Raw genomic sequence first — 16,492 nt, 5'->3', positions numbered from 1 at the left:
CCGATGAGTAAACACCAAACTGCACTAATCCCATTTACCTGCACTTGGTCCATAGCCTTCCATGCCCTGGCATTTTATGCTCATTTGGATGTGTCTGAAATATTGTGAGAGGAGCTGCCTCCACCACCTTCTCAGGCAGCACATTCTATATTTCTACCACCCTCTGGGGAAAGAAAACAATCCTCTATTCCCCTCTAAACCACCTTTTCATCACATTAAGCTTATTCCCTCCGGTCATAGACATGTCTGCCGTGGGGAAAAGATGATCACGATTGACTTTGTCTATGTCTGTCAGAATTTTGTATACCTTAATCAGATTCACCACACCCCCCCACCTCCCGTCCCCCCCCCCCCCCCCACCCCCGCCATGCTTCCTCTGCTCCAGAGGAAACAAACCCAGTCTATCCAGTCTCTCTCTTCATAACTAATACTTTTCATCCCAAGCAACATCCTGGCGAATCTCCTCTACACCCTCTCCAGTCCAATCATGTTCTTCCAACAGTGTTATGACCAGAACTGTCCAGTGTTCATGAAACGGCCGAACCAATGCTCTGTAAATTAACAACGAGACTTCCTTACTCCTATATTCTACACCCTGGCTAGCGATGGCAAGCATCCCATGTGTCTTCTTCACCACCCTGTCTGGCTGTGCTGATACCTTCCAGGATTGATGGAGTTGAACACCAAGGTCCCTTTGTTCCTCACTACTCCTAAGGAACATAAGAACATAAGAACTAGGAGCAGGAGTAGGCTGTCTGGCCGTTCGAACCTGCTCCACTGTGCAATAAGATCATGGCTGATCTTTTCCCGGACTCAGCTCCACTTACCGGCGCTCTCATCTTATCTCTTAATTGCTTGAAATGTTTAAAAATGTTTATTGAAGTAGCGTCAACTACTTCACTCAGCAAGGAATTTCATAGATTTACGACCCTCTGGGTGAAGAAGTTCCTTCTCAATTCAATCCTAAATCTGCTCTCCTTAATTTTGAGGCGATGCCCTCTTGTCCAAGTTTCACCTGCCAGTGGAAATATTCTCTCTACTTCTTTTCTATCTATTCACTTCATAATTTTATATGTTTCTATAAGATCCCCTCATTCTTCTAGGTTCCAATAAAAATATCCCAATCTACTCAGTCTCTCCTCATAAGCCAACCCCTTCAACCCTGGAATTAACCTACTCTGCACCCCTTCCATTGCCAGTACATCCTTTCTCAAGTAAGGAGACCAAAACTGCACAAAGTACTCCATGTGTGGCCTCACTAGCACCCTGTACAGATGCAACATAACCTCTCTGCTTTTTAAACTCAATCCCTTCAGCAATGAAGTGTAAAATTCCATTTCCCTTCCGAATTGCTTGTTGTACCTGCAGACCAACCCTCTGTGATTCATGCACAAGGACACCCAAGGCACATAACTTTCATTCTGTATATCCTTCCCTTATTAGACCTCCCAAATCGGATCACATTACACTTGTCAGGATTAAATTCTATCTGCAATTGTTCTGCACAATTACCAGCTGATCAACATTAGACTGTAGCCTGAGACCCAGTAATCCAAGATGGCAGCAGAGTAGGACTCTTCAGATTGAATTCATCTGCTCCGTCTGTTTCCTTTTCTGCTTTTTCTTCCACTGGCTTTTATTTTCTTTTGTGTTTTTCTTTTGTCGTTCTCTCTTCTTTTCTCTCCCTGCCACGGACTCCCAGCCTCACTTGCTAGGCCTCTGACCAGTGCAGTCCCAGTGTTGCGGCCTCTTGACTTGGTTTTCCAGAGTCCTGATCTGGCAGAGAGATTCCCAGCTCGGTGAGACAGACTCTCGGTCTGACGTGTTGAGCTCTCAGTTTAATGTGGTGGCCTCTCGGCTCAGTATGTTCAATTATCATTCCAGCATGATGGACTCTCGGCCTAGCATGGTGCTCTCTCAGTGGCCCAGCGTGGTTGTCTCTAGACCCGCAGGGTGGTCTTTTGCTGTATAATGTGGTCTTTCAGCCCAGCACAGCCTCAGTTTGCCTTCCGGTCTCGAAGTGATGATTCAAAATATGATCCCACGGTAGATAAGCACTTAAGAAAGACTGTAATGAATGAAGTTCCAGATTTATTTCTTTATTTTCTTCCAAAAACTAAAAAGGTCAAGAAGTCTGTAACGTGTAACTTTTTAATTTAGTCTTTCTTTCTAACTTCTTCTTAAGATTCTGAACCTTGGTCCTTGTACCTAAGATGGCTCCTTACAAGGTGACATCACATACTTTTCACTGTACTCCAATACTTTTGTACTTAAGTCCATCTAACAATAAAATAAAAATAAAACCATATTCAACAACACCACCACTTACTGTGGTAACTGAAAACTTTCTAATTGTACAATCACAGTCAATTCATTAAGGTACATTACAAACAGAAAGGACGCAGCCCCAATTCCTGTCATACACCACTGGTCACAGGCTTCCAATTACTAAGACAACCCTTCACCATCAATTGTCAACTTGCCTTGGATCCCATGGGCTCTGACCATCTGGACCAGCCTTCCACGTGAGGCCTTTGTCAAACAAATCAACACTGGCATCCCTACCTCTCCAAGTATTGCTTAATTCTGTACTTCAGGATTTTTTCTAATAAGTTCCCTGACACTGACATCGGACTATCTGGTCTGGAATTGCCTGGCCTATCCCTGCTGCCCTCTTGAACAAAGGAACCACATTGACAATCCCCCAGTCTGACACCTCACCTGTGGCCAGTGAAGTATTAATCAAGGGAAAGGCAATCAAACTTCCAATACAATGAAATGAAAAATACAGTTAAGTTAAACCTAAAGACGCGTGAGAGAAATGAACCCCTTCTCCCTGTTATTTAAGTACAATAAAGCAATAATGTTAGAATAGAAATGATTTTATTTAGCCGTGTTTTAAAATCTACTGAAATTGTGTTTTCTGTCAGTATGTTTTATTTTATCTTCATTTCTTTTGTGTACTGAGGTCTTATTATTCAATCTAAATCATCAGCATTGCGTTATTATGCTCCATAGATGCTGCAGACCAACTGCATTTCTTCAGCAGTTTCTGTTTGTGTTGCAGTCTGAGATCTGTGTTGTCCAATAATACCAGCAGTTCGGATGGGAATAGTTGGCTAGCATCATGACAGTCACTCTCATAAGAAATTGGCACTTCATATTTGATGAATCCAACAAACCCTTACACTGTTTTCACATCTGTCAGTCACCACATCACTGCTACCGCTCCGACCTTTCCAGAATCCAGGCAAATCCTTTTACTCTCAGTATGTGACGAATGTCCTTAACTTGGGCATCTTTAATTGCAAACTTTCTTGTTCAGCTTAATGACTCTTTCTTTCTTGTTCAGCTCCTGATAAGCTACACCCAGCAGGCCACTAGATGATGATTGTGGTCAGCAATGCTTTGTATCTCGAATAGCCCACTTTCTCCCCATATCCTCCTCACTCACACTCTCAACTGATTACCTGGGCATCGCGGCAGGTCACTGCATTTGAGGAGAAATTGACTCGAAAGTGAATCAACAGTTGGTATTTCATGTGGCCATTCAATTGAAAAACAAGTATATTTACACTGAAGTTAATAAATTATGAATGTATAATAATTGGTCAGAATGATAAATTAAACTTTGCAGCATTTGAGTGTTTTAACTTGTGCCGGCTTCTCAAGAGTGCCGGTTCAAAATGTATAGGTTACAACAAACTTTGCTGCCCATCTTTTATAATGGACTCCAGTATTTCTCCCACTGCTGATGTCACGCTAACTGGTCTCCAAACCCCACTGTGTTCTCCCTGTCTTCCTTCTTAAATAGTGGGGTGATGTTTACGACGTTTCAGTCCATAGGAACTGCTCCTGAGTCTAGAATTCTGAAAGATGACGACGAGTGCATCTATTCATTCTAATACCACTTTCCTAAGTATTCTGGGGTGAGGGGATCAGGCTGCCAAAGATATTTTCTGGCTCCTCTTTGTCCTCCTATTTTTTAAGCACCTCCCCACACTTTCTCTCCTCCTTAAGGGCCTCCCCTCTTTTTGATGCTCTGTACTTGGCATATGCTTATTCCTTTTTCTTTCTCAAACTATCCATGTCCTTTGACATCCAGGATCCCAGGAGCTGCTGTCCTTGCCTTTCTTTCTGAGCTGGCCCTGAACTACATTAAAACATCCCTACTGTCCAAATATCGACTGACTTCCAAGTAATTGCTCCCAGTCTGTATTTGCCATATTCTTTCTAATGAAATTGAAATTGGCCTTGCCTCACTTTAGACACAACTTCTGCACTACCCTTATTCCTTTCTATAATAATTAGGAAACGTACGGAGTTATGTTCACTATCTCCAAAATGCTCACCCATTGACTCTTCAACAATTTGACATTACCTCAGACTGAGCCCAGCACTGCCCATGTCTAGTGGGACTATGTACGTACTGGCACCAAATGTTCTCCTGGTTGGACTTTAAAAATTCCATTCACGTGAAGTCAAACATAAAGTTTATGTTAGAGAAGTTGAAATTCCTTGCTAATATCGCCCCATTCCTCTCACAGCTCTCTGTGATTTGCCCACATATCTGCTCCTCTCTCTCCATTTGACTATTGGGGAGTCTATAGGATAATCCCAGCAAAGTGATTGTCCTTTTGTCTAGCTCTACCCAGACGGCATCATGTGAAGACCCTTCCAAGAAATGCTCCTTCAGTAGCAACACTGCAGTCATGGTTTCTTTTATCAATAATGCAACACACCCACGTCTCTTGCACCCTGTCTATCCCACCTGAGACTTGTCTACCCTGGAATGTTGAGCAGCCAGTCCTATCTTTGTTCAATCATGTCTCAGCAATTGCAACAATATGATATTCCAAAAAGACAATGCAACAACAATTGAAATAGCATAAGAGGTATGGTTAGTAGGTTTGCAGATTACACCAAAACTGAAGGTGTAGTGGACAGCAAAAAAGGTTAGGAGAAAGTGACGACTGCAGATGCTGGAGATCAGAGCTTAAAAATGTGTTGCTGGAAAAGCGCAGTAGGTCAGGCAGCATCAAAGGAGCAGGAGAATCGACGTTTCGGGCATAAGCCCTTCTTCAGGGATTTATTTTAAGCAAAGAAGGTTACCTAAGATTACAACAGGACCTTCATCAGATGGGCCAATGGGCTGAGAAGTGGCAGATGGAGTTTTGTTCAGATAAATGCGAGTGCTGCTTTTTGGGAAAGCAATCGTTACTCGGACTTATACACTAAATGGTAAGGCCCTAGAGAGTGTTGCTGAACAAAGAGACCTTGGAGTGCAGGTTCATAGCTCCTTGAAAGTGGAGTCACAGGTAGATAGGATAGTGAAGAAGGTGTTTGCTATGCTTCCTTTATTGGTTTGAGTACAGGAGTTGGGAGGTCATGTTACGGCTGTATATGAACTTGGTTAGGCCACTGTTGAAATATTGTGGTCTCCTTCCTTTCGGAAAGATGTTGTGAAACATGAAAGTGTTCTAAAAAGCTTTACTAGGATGTTGCCAGGGTTGGAGGATTTGAGCTAAAGGGAGAGGCTGAAAAGGTTGGGGCTGTTTTCCCTGGACCGTCGGAGGCTGAGAGGTGACCTTATAGAGTTTTACAAAATTATGAGGGGCATAGACAGGATAAATAGACAAAGTCTTTTCCCTGGGGACGGGGAGTCCAGAACTCGAGGGCATAGGTTTAGGTTGAGAGGGGAAAGATAAAGAAGAGACGTAAGGGGCAACGTTTTCACTCAAAGGGTGGTACGTATATGGAATGGGCTGCCAGAGGAAGTGGTGGAGGCTGGTACAATTGCAACATTTAAAAGGCATTTGGATGTACACATGAATAAAAAGGGTTTGGAGGGATGTGGACCGGGTGCTGGCAGGTGGGACTAGATTGGGTTGGGACATCTGGTCGGCATGGACAGGTTGGACCAAAAGGGTTTGTTTCCATGCGGTACATCTCTGTGTCTCGATGACTCTATATCCCCACGTGCTGTTCAATGCTCTCATGTCAACCACATTACTGGTCAAGCTCCTTACATTAAAATAGCTCCAGTTCAGCTTTCTGATCCTCCTGTGTTCTGGATCCTGTCCTATTGGTCACTCAGTGGTTTTCTGTGTAGCCCTTACTTTCCCATGAAGGGAAACATTGAGCATTAACTTTAGGGAATTGTAGACAAATTATCCGGATATCTGTCGTGGAGAAAAAGCTCAAATTCATTCCAAAATATTTTATAGCTTAGCAGTGAGAAAACAGTGACAGATTCGGACAGAGTCAGCATGGATTGTCAAAAGAAAAATCATGCTTAACAAATCGACTGGAATTGTTTGAGGATGTAGTGAGTGGATTTGATAAGGGGGAACCAGCTGATGCGGTTTATTTGGACTTTGTAAGGGGAATAGATCGGTGGTTCTGTGGTCAAAAACAAGTCTCCTGAATAGCTCTGAAGGGGGAGGGTGAACAGCGAGCTGTGATGGTGCATGTAGGCCGCAATGATATACGTAATAAATGGGATGAGGTCCAACATGCAGAATTTAGGGAGTCAGGAGCCACATTAAAAATAAGGACATCAGGGGTCGTAATCTCAGGATTGCAACCAGTGTCGCGTACTAGTGGGCGGCACGGTGGCACAGTGGTTAGCACTACTGCCTCACAGCGCCGGAGACCCGGGTTCATTTCCCGCCTCAGGCGACTGACTGTGTGGAGTTTGCACGTTCTCCCCGTGTCTGCGTGGGTTTCCTCCGGGTGCTCCGGTTTCCTCCCACAGTCCAAAGATGTGCAGGTCAGGTGAATTGGCCATGCTAAATTGTCCCTAGTGTTAGGTAAGGGGTAGATGTAGATGTAGGGGTATGGGTGGGTTGCGCTTCGGCGGGGCGGTGTGGACTTGTTGGGCCGAAGGGCCTGTTTCCACACTGTAAGTAATCTAATCTAATCTAGTCAGAATAGACATGGAAGAATAGGCAGGATGAAGGAGTGGCTTGAGAGATGGTGCAGTGAGTGGGGTGGGGGTCAGATTTTTGGGACATTGGGACTGGTTCTGGGGGAGGTGGGACTATTACATATCAAACAGTCTGCACCTGGGCAGGACTGGAACCAATGTCCTCCAGGCTTCTTTTGCTCACGTTCTTGGGGACGGTTCAAAATAATGTAGCAGAGGGATGGGAACCAAATGAGGAGGTTAGTGGACAGTAAGGAGGTAGGAACTAAAGCCTGTGAGGAACGAGGTAATGAAATCAGTGTGACTAAGGGTAAGAATAGGTCGATGATGAACGCAAAGGGACAGGTGGTCTGAGGTGCATTTGTTTTTATGCAAAAAGTGTAGTAGGTAAGGCAGAGGAATTCAGGGCTTGGATTTGTACCTGGTCGTATGATGTTATTGCTATTACTGAGACTTGGTTGACGGAAAGGCAAGATTGGCAACTAAATACCCCAGGATACAGATGTATCAGATGGGTTTGAGAGGGAGGTAAAAGGGGTAGAGGAGTGGCGTTATTGGTCAGAAGGGATATCACAGCTGTATTGAATGAAGGCACAATGGAGGACTTGAGCAGTGGGGCAATTTGGGCAGACCTCAGAAACAGGAAGGGTACAGCAACAATGCTGGGGCTGTACTACAGGCCTCCCAACAGCGAGCGCTAATGGATAAAGATGACAGTGGTCCGAAAGGAAATGGGCTAAACTGGGGGAAGGCCATCGATAGCAAAATTCGGCAGAAGCTGGGAAAGTGGATTGGGAGCAGCTGTTTGAGGGTAAATCCACATTTGGTATGTGGGAGGCTTTTAAAGAGAGGTTGATTAGAATTCAGGACAGACATGTCCTCGTGGAAATGAGGGATTGAAGTGGCAAAATTAGGGAACCCTGGATGACAGGTGAAATTGTGCGACTCGCTTAGAGGAAAAAGGAAGCATACATAAGGTCTGGGTGGCTGACAACAGGCAAAGCTTTGGAAGAATATTGGGAAACTAGGACCGATCTGAAATGAGGAATTAAAAGGGCTAAAAGGTGTCAAAAAACATCATTAGCAAAATAGGTTAAGGAAAATCCCAAAGCCTTTCATTCATATATAAGGAGCAAGAGGGTGACTAGAGAAAGGGTTGACCCACTCAAGGACAGAGGAAAATTATGCATGGAGTCACGGAAAATGGGAGAGAATCTTAATGAGTGGTTTGGTTTGGTATTCTCCAAGGAGAGGGAAAAGATGGATGTTGAAGTTGGCAATAGATGTTTGATCACTCTTGGTCAAGTTGGTTTAAGGAGGGAGAAAGCGTTGAGTATTCTAAAAGGCATTAAGGTGGACAAATCCCAAGGTCAGGATGGAATCTGTCCCTGGGTACTTTGGGAAGCAAGAGAGGAGATAGCTGGGGCCTTAAGAGCTATCTTAATAGCAATCCTGAACATGGGTGAGGTCCCAGAGGACTGGAGAAGAGCTAATGTTGTCTCCTTGTATAAGAAGAGTAGCAAGGATAATGCAGGTAATTATCAAGCGGTGAGCCTGACGTCAGTGGAAGGGAAGCTGCTGGAACAGATACTGATTTGAAAGAAAATGGATGTATCCGTGATAGGAAGCATGATTTTGTGCAGGAATTGTCATGTCTTACCTACATTATAGAAGGTTTTGAAGAAATGACAAAGTTGATAGATTAGGGAAGAGCTGTAGATGTCATACACATGGACTTCAGTAAGGTGTTTGATAACGTTCACAATGTAGCCTGATGGAGAAATTAAAGTCGCATGGGGTCCAGGGTGTACTAGCTAGATGGATAGAGAACAGGCTGGGCAACAGGAGACAGAGAGCAGTAGTGGAAGGGAGTTTCTCAAAATGAAGAACAGGAATCCGTGCTGAGACCACTCTTATTTATGATATATATATATATAAATGATCTGGAAGAAGGTATAGGTGGTCTGATTAACAAGTTTGCAGATGACACTAAGATTAGTGGAGTAGCAGGGGACTATCAGAGAACGGAGCAGAATATAGATAGATTGGAGAGCTGGGCATAGAAACGGACAGATGGAGTTCAATCTGAGCAAATGTGATCTGATGAATTTTGGAAGTTCCAATTCTGGAGTAAACTATATGGTGAATGGAAAGCCCGGGGGTAAATTGATGCACAGAGAGATCTGGATGTTCGGATCCATTGTACCCTGAAGGTGGTAATGCAGGTTGATAGAGTGGTAAAAGAGGCAGATGGCATGCTTTCCTTCATCGGTTGGGGTACAAGAGTAGGCAAGTCATGTCAGAATTGTATCGGACTTTGGCATAGCCACATTTGGAATACTGCATACAGTTCTGGTCACGACATTACCAGAAGGATGTGGATGCTTGTAGAGGGTGCAGAGGAGGTTAACCAGAATTGTCTCATATGGAGGGCATGAGCTCTGAAGAGAGGTTGAGTAGATTAGCATTATTTTCAATAGAAAGTTAAAGATTGATGGAGGACCTGCTAGAGGTCTACAAAATCATGAGAGCCATAAACAGGGTGGATAGCAAGAGGATTTTTCCCAGAGTGAGGGGCTCAATTACTAGGGACCATGGGTTCAAGGTGAGAGGAGAAAAGCTTGAGGGAGGTATGTGTGGAAAGTTCTTTACGCAGAAGTTGGAAGCGGAAGTGGTAGAGGCGGGCATGACAGCATCATTAAAGATGTATCCAGATAGATGCACGAATGGGCAGGGAGCAGCGGGTTGCCGATCCTTGGAAAATTGATGATAGGTCTAGACAGAAGGTGTGGATCAGGGCAGGCTTGGAGGGCCGAAGGCCCTGTTCCTGTTTAGTAATTTTCTTTGTCCCTTGTTCTTGGACCTGAGAAAGCTCAAAGGAACAGAGTAATCTAGGGGTACTTGTCCACTGATCCCTGAATGTGGCAAGACAGGTTAACAGACCACTTAGGAAGGCATAGGCGACACTTGCCTTTGTCATTTCAGGTATTGGCTATAAAAGCAGGAGGATATGTTGCAGTTAAGCAGAACATTGGTTAGGCCACAGCTGGATTACTGTGTGCAGATTAGGTGACCACACTGTAGGAAGGTTGTGATTGCACTGGATGGGGTGCAGAGGGGAATCACCAGGATGTTGCGTGGGATGGAACCTCTCAGTGATGAAGAGAAATTGGATCAGCTCGGGTTGTTTTCTTCAGAGCAGAGAAGGTGGAAGGGGGACCTGATCGAGGTGTATAAGGTTATGAGGGGAATGGACAGGAAGGAGAGAAAGCAGTTGTTCTCCTTCATGGGAGGGTCACTAACAAGTTGACTCACATTCAATATGAAAGATAGGAGGTTTCAAGATGCTTTGTGGAAAGTGTTTTTTTACCCAGAGGGTGGTGGGGGTCTGGAACGCACAGCCTGGGAGGGTAGTTGATGTGGGAAACTCACAAACTTTAAAAACTACTTGGGTGAGCAGATGAAATGTCATAACATTCAAGCCATGGGCCTCATGTTGGAAAGTGGGACTGGTGTAAGTTTAGTGTAGTTTGGCTGGACCACAGTTAATGGGCTGAAGGGCCTCTTCTGTACTGTGTGATTTTATGATTGTATTAAGTGCAGTTTTGGTCTCCTTATCTGAGGAAGGATGTTCTGGCTGTGGAGGGAGGACAGTGAAGGTTTACCAGACTGATTCCTGGGATGACAGCACTCAGATATGATGAGAAACTGGATCAGTTAGGATTATATTCACTGGAGATAAGAAGGTTGAGAGGAATCACATTGGAACCTTTAAAACCCTAACAGGACAAGACCAGAAAAACACAGGAAGTATGTTCCTGATCACTGGAGAATCCAGAACCAGGAGTTACATTTTAAAGAAAAGGGGAAGCTTATTTCAGACTGAGATGAGGAGACTTTTCCTGAGCCAGAGAGTGGGAAGCTTGTGGAATATTCTATAACAGAAAGCGGTTGAGACCAAAACATTAAAAGTTTTCAAGAAGGAGATATGTCCAAAGGGACTTAGGACTAAAGGGATTAAGGTTATGGGGAAAAAGTGGGAACAAGGGACTTGTTTGGATGATCAGCCATGGTCATATTGAATGGCAGAGCCCACTCGAAGGGCTGAATGGCCTACTCCTGCTCCTAGTTCCTTTGTTTCTGTGTTTGAGTGAATGTCGATAAACATGGAAACCGATGGAATTATAGAGTCAAAGAGTCATTGAGTCCTGCAGCACAGAGACAGGCTTTTTGGTCCACACTGGTCCATGCTGACCAAAATGTCCATCCATGCTAACCCCATTTCCCTGCATTTGGCCCATATCCTTCGGAGCCTTTCCTATCCATGTATTTGTCCACATGCCTTTTTAAAAGTTGTTAATATACCCGCCTCAATCACTTCCACTCACCGCTGACTCCATATGTGTGCCACCCTCTGTGTAAACAAGTTGCCCCTCAGGTTCCGTTTTATTCTTTCCCCTCTAACCGAAAACTGATGCTCTCTCATCCTCAATTCCCCAACCCTGGGAAAGAGACTGAGGGCACTCACCCTATCAATGTCTCTCAAGGTCTTATACACTTCTAAAAAAAACCCTCATTCTCCTACACTCTCAGAAAAAATTCCTAGCTTGTCCAACCTCTCACAAAAATTCAGATTGTCGAGTCCTGGCAACATGCTTGTACATTTCCTCTGAACTTTTTCCAGTTCAATAATGTCCATCCTATAACAAGGTGACCAAATACTCCAAGTGCGACCTCACCAACGTTCTGTACAATTGTAAAATAACTGCTCAACTTCTATACTCAATGCCCTGACTGAGGAAGGCCAGTGTGTCAAAAGCCTTCCTCACCGCCCTTTCGAACATTGACTCAACTTCCAGAGAACCATGCAGCTGAAATCCAAGATCACTCTGTTTGACTATTTCAGCTTTTTATGATATTTCTCAATGACTTGGATGCAGAGACAGAGAGCCATACATCCAAAATGGCTGATCACACTGACTGAGGCAGCTTGGAGGAGGTTACAGACATAGGGAGGGTGAAGGGCACAGAGGGATTTGCGAACAAGGATGAGAACTTGAAATTCAAGGTGTTGCTGGAGAGGAGCCGATGTAGACACAGGGTGCGGGGGTTGGGGGAACAGGACTTGATGCAAGTTTGGATACAGGCATCAGAATTTGGGATGAACTGAAGGTTACAGAGGGCGATTGCTGTGATGTGTGCCAGAACAACATTGGAATGGTCGTGTTTAGAGTCCCACTGGCATGACTGAGATTCTCAGTGGCTGGTCTGTTTAATATGGCGAATATTGGGCTCAGACTATTCTCAGAGATGTGGCCATATTTTTAAAGTGTCTGGTTGTGCAGCAGAACCCCAGGGAGAGAGATGGAGTTTGTACCAGGAGATGAAGAGGATGGTTTTGATCTTCCCAATATGTTTCACAGTGAGTCCAGGCTCCTCAGTCCTGACTGCTCTTAGCTGCTGTGATTGTCACTGATTGGACACTTATTATTCGAGATTCTGACCACAGCAAAAAGCCCCAGTGTGAAAAATAACTGCAAAGTCTGTCAGATCGCAAAGTTGAAACTTCACCAAAAGAGGAAGTGAAAGAAGGAGCTCGGAGCAGCTGGATGTTTGTTACTGAGACAGAAGAAAACTGTGTCTGCACTCCCTGGAATCTAACAGCACAGGAGGCTGGTTTTGGGATTTGTGTTGCAGAAAGAGCACAGTGATGGAAACAGTGTCAGTCACTCTCTCACAAACACACACGCCTGCACTCGGAGATCAGAAACAGAATCCAGCAGCAGCTCTGTCTCCAAGCTGTGAAACCTGCACATAATTGTTCCCTCATTCAGGTTTTAACTGGCAGGATAGACCAAGCAGAGGTGGCAACACAGTGTTGTGTACAGTCGGAAAGGAGTTGCCCTGGGAGTCCTCACCATTAACTATGGAACCCATGAAGCCTCATCATAGCAGGTCAAACATGGGGAAGGAAAGCTCCTGCTGATTTCCACATAGCACCGGAATCCCCTCCAACCTCAACTGAGCAGTCAGTCCTCCCCCATGTTGAACAACACTTGGAGGGAGCACTGAGAGTGGGAAGGATAAAGGATATACCCTGAGTAAGGGACTTCAAAGTCCACCACCAAGAGCTGCTCAGAAGCATCAGTACTGAGCAAGCTGGTCAAGTTCCCCCTGATTCAGCTGCTAGACTGGACCTGGGGCGGGTGGTGAGGGAACCAACAAGAGGGAATAACATACTCACTATATCCCTCACCAATCTGCCTGCTGCTGGTGTACCTGTCCATGACAGTATCAGTAAGAGTGACCACCACACAGTCCGTATGGAGACAAAATCCCATCTTCACATTGAGATTACCTTACATTTTGTTGGGCAAGGGATACGGGATGTCAGGAAGAACTTTGTTTTTAGGAGCAATTGGTAATGACGTGGAAATGAGTGCCCATTCAGGTAAGGCAGGTGAAGACACTCAGTGATTACAATTACAGATTGGATGGGCTCTTGATGGAAATAAAACTGCAAGGCCCTGGGGGTCGAGTAGGGGAGGGGGTGGGACTGACTGGATTGCTCCATGAAATGACAGCATTTATCTGACAGGCTGAATGTTCTCCCCATGTGCTGGAAATAGGTCTCACTCAATGGGAGGTTCACAATTAGAGAGTTTGGATGCAGTAAATACAGGACAAATTGTTTCTCCAGGCAGGAAGGTCAGTAACCAGAGGGCACACATTTCAGAAAGGGTCTGAAGGACAAGGGAGAAGATAGGAACATTTTTATCCAGCGAGTTCATGATGACTGTTTGTAAGGTGAGTGGAAGTGGATTGAACAGCAACTTTCAAAAGGGCATTTGGAGAAACAGCTGAAAAGGAAAAAAATGCAGGGTTATACTGGAAGGGCTGGGTAAATGGGACTCATTGGACTCATGTGACGAGCAGTCACAATAGGCCCAGTGACCTCTGTCTGTGCTGTATAAGAGCTTACACACACTTAGTCTCACCTTTACACAAAGACTGGGAGAAACAGACAACCCAGTTTACAGAAGAGTCTTTTCTCAAGGAAAACACACTTGAACCAACTCAGGGAACAGGCCAGACTAGATTTACTGGACTACATAAGCAAATCAATGGCAAGGGGACAGTGAACCAAAGGTAATGGCACTCACCAGTATATTCAATAGCACAACAATTGAGAGTGGGAGGGATTAAGGGCAGGAGGTCAGAGAGCTCGCTGTCGGGGCCTGAAGGTTCTGCTGTCAATGGTGGGATGGAGGAAGCAGCAATGGGCAGGAGACCAGAGACAGAAGATGGAAGGCGGAGGGAGGGAGTGTGAGTCTGCAGCTGGACACAGATTGAGGGAGGAGGGAGACCATGGAGGCAATTGGCTGGCAGTGAGTTCGGGGGCCATTCTTGAAGAACTTCAGATGCCAGACAAGGAAGGGACCACTCCATATCAGACAAGTTAGGGTTTATGGAATGTGACTTCCGGAAGCTGGGAGACGACATTGGAATCAATAGTTAGGAGGTGGGACAAGCAGGAATTAGGGTTTCTGTGGCTAGGGGACTGAAGTCGTGCAGAGACAGACAGTCTCTGAGATTGAAAGAAGAGACCTTCATGATGGAGTGGATGTGGGGTTTGCAGCTCAAGTACTGGACAGTCCAGTGGGAAGGAGGCCCATGTTTACTGGTCTCTCCTGAAGCAACCAGTGAGGAGGAGGTCCATGTTTATTGGTGTCTATTGGAGGTTCCAGTGGGAAGGAGGTCTATGTTTATTGGTGTCTGTTGGAGGTTCCAGTAGGAAGGAGGTCTATGTTTATTGGTGTCTATTGGAGGTTCCAGTGGGAAGGAGATCCATGTTTACTGGTCTTGTGGGAAGGTGGCCCATGTATACATCATCATAGAGTCATAGAGGTTTACAGCATGGCATCAGGCCCTTCAGCTCAACTCATCCATTCCGACCAAGTTTCCAAAACTGAACTAATCCTATTTGCCTCTGTTTGGCCCAAATCTCTCTGAATCCTTCCTATCCATGTTGCTGGAAAAACCTCCTTGAAATGTAGTAACTGTACTCCCCTCTACCACTTCCTCTGGCAGCTCATTACACATCCACACCAACCTCTGTATGAAAAGGTTGCCTCTCAGGTCCCTTCTAATTCTTTCACCCCCTCAACTTAAACCTATTCCTTCTAGTTCTGGACTCTCCTACCCTGGGGAAAAGACTTGGGCTATTCACCTTATCTATGAGCCTCATGATTCTGTAAACCTCTATAAGGTCACCCCTCAATCTCCTGCATTCCCTGAAAAAACATCTTTGCATACCCATCCTCGCCTTATAATTCAAGCCCTCCAATCTTGGTAACATCCCTGTTAATCCTTCTTTTATTCAAACCAGTGTAATAACTTCCTTCCTATTATATCGTGAGCAGAAGTGTACACGGTGACCAAATTTGGCCTTCCCAATGCCTTGTACATCTGTAACATGATGTCCCAGCTCCTGTACTCCCTGCTTTGACCAGTGAAGGTGAGCGTGCCAAAAACCTTCTTCACCCTGTCTACCTGTGACACTATTTTCAAGGAAGTATGTACCTGCACCCCTTGGTCTCTCTGTTCAACAACACTCCCCATGGCTCTACCATTAATTGTGTAATTCCTGCCCTGGTTTGTCTTACCAAAATGTAACTCCTTGCATTTATCAAAATTTCCATCTGGATTTGTTGACCCACTGGCCCAGTTGATCAAGATGACATTGCACTCTTGGATAACCTTCTACCCTGTCCACGATGCCAACAATTTTAATGTCAGCCACAAACTTCCTGACCATTCCTACTATTTTCTCTCCAAATTGTTCATATAAATGATGAACAACAGTGGATCCAGGATTGATTCTTGTGGCAGATGGCCGGTCACTCGCCTCCAGTCTCAAGAACAACCCTCTCTCGCCAGCCTTTGCCACCTATCATCAGGCCAATTTTATATCCAATTGGCTCGCTCTCCTTGGATCCTATGTGATATAATCTTACTGAGCAATCTACCATGAGGAACCTTGTCTAAGGCATTGCTAAAGTCCAAGAAGACAGATGGTACTGCGCTTCGTTTATCTATCTTCATGATTACTTTTTCAAAAACTCAGTCATCTACTTGTCTGAATCGGAAAGTCCAATGAATAGGAGGCCCATGTTTACTGATCTCTCTTGGAGGATCAAATCAGAAGTAGGCCAATGTCTACTGGTCTCTCTTGGAGGTTCCAACAGGAAGAAGCCCATGTTTACTGGTCTCTTCTGGGAACTTCAGTGGGAAGGAGGCCCAAGTCTCTCTATCGAGCAGCCTTGTGAACTGAATTCCATGTTTAGTGGACTCTGTTGGAGAGTCCGGTGCGTCATGAACACATGGTGGGTGTGGGGTCAGTTTCTTTCTGTTGTAACTGTATGATGCTCTGACCTTTATCCCAGTCAAACAGCCTGATTCAGAGACTGATCATGGAAGGGGAAGGAAAGGGAAAAGGATTGGAACATGTTGTGGATGGACAGGCTGGATCACTGGGTCAGAAAATGTCCTGTCCCTCCAACT

The sequence above is a fragment of the Chiloscyllium punctatum genome, chromosome 7, assembly GCF_047496795.1.
Source record: "Chiloscyllium punctatum isolate Juve2018m chromosome 7, sChiPun1.3, whole genome shotgun sequence".
NCBI lineage: Eukaryota > Metazoa > Chordata > Chondrichthyes > Orectolobiformes > Hemiscylliidae > Chiloscyllium > Chiloscyllium punctatum.
This window is presented reverse-complemented; position numbering follows the sequence as displayed.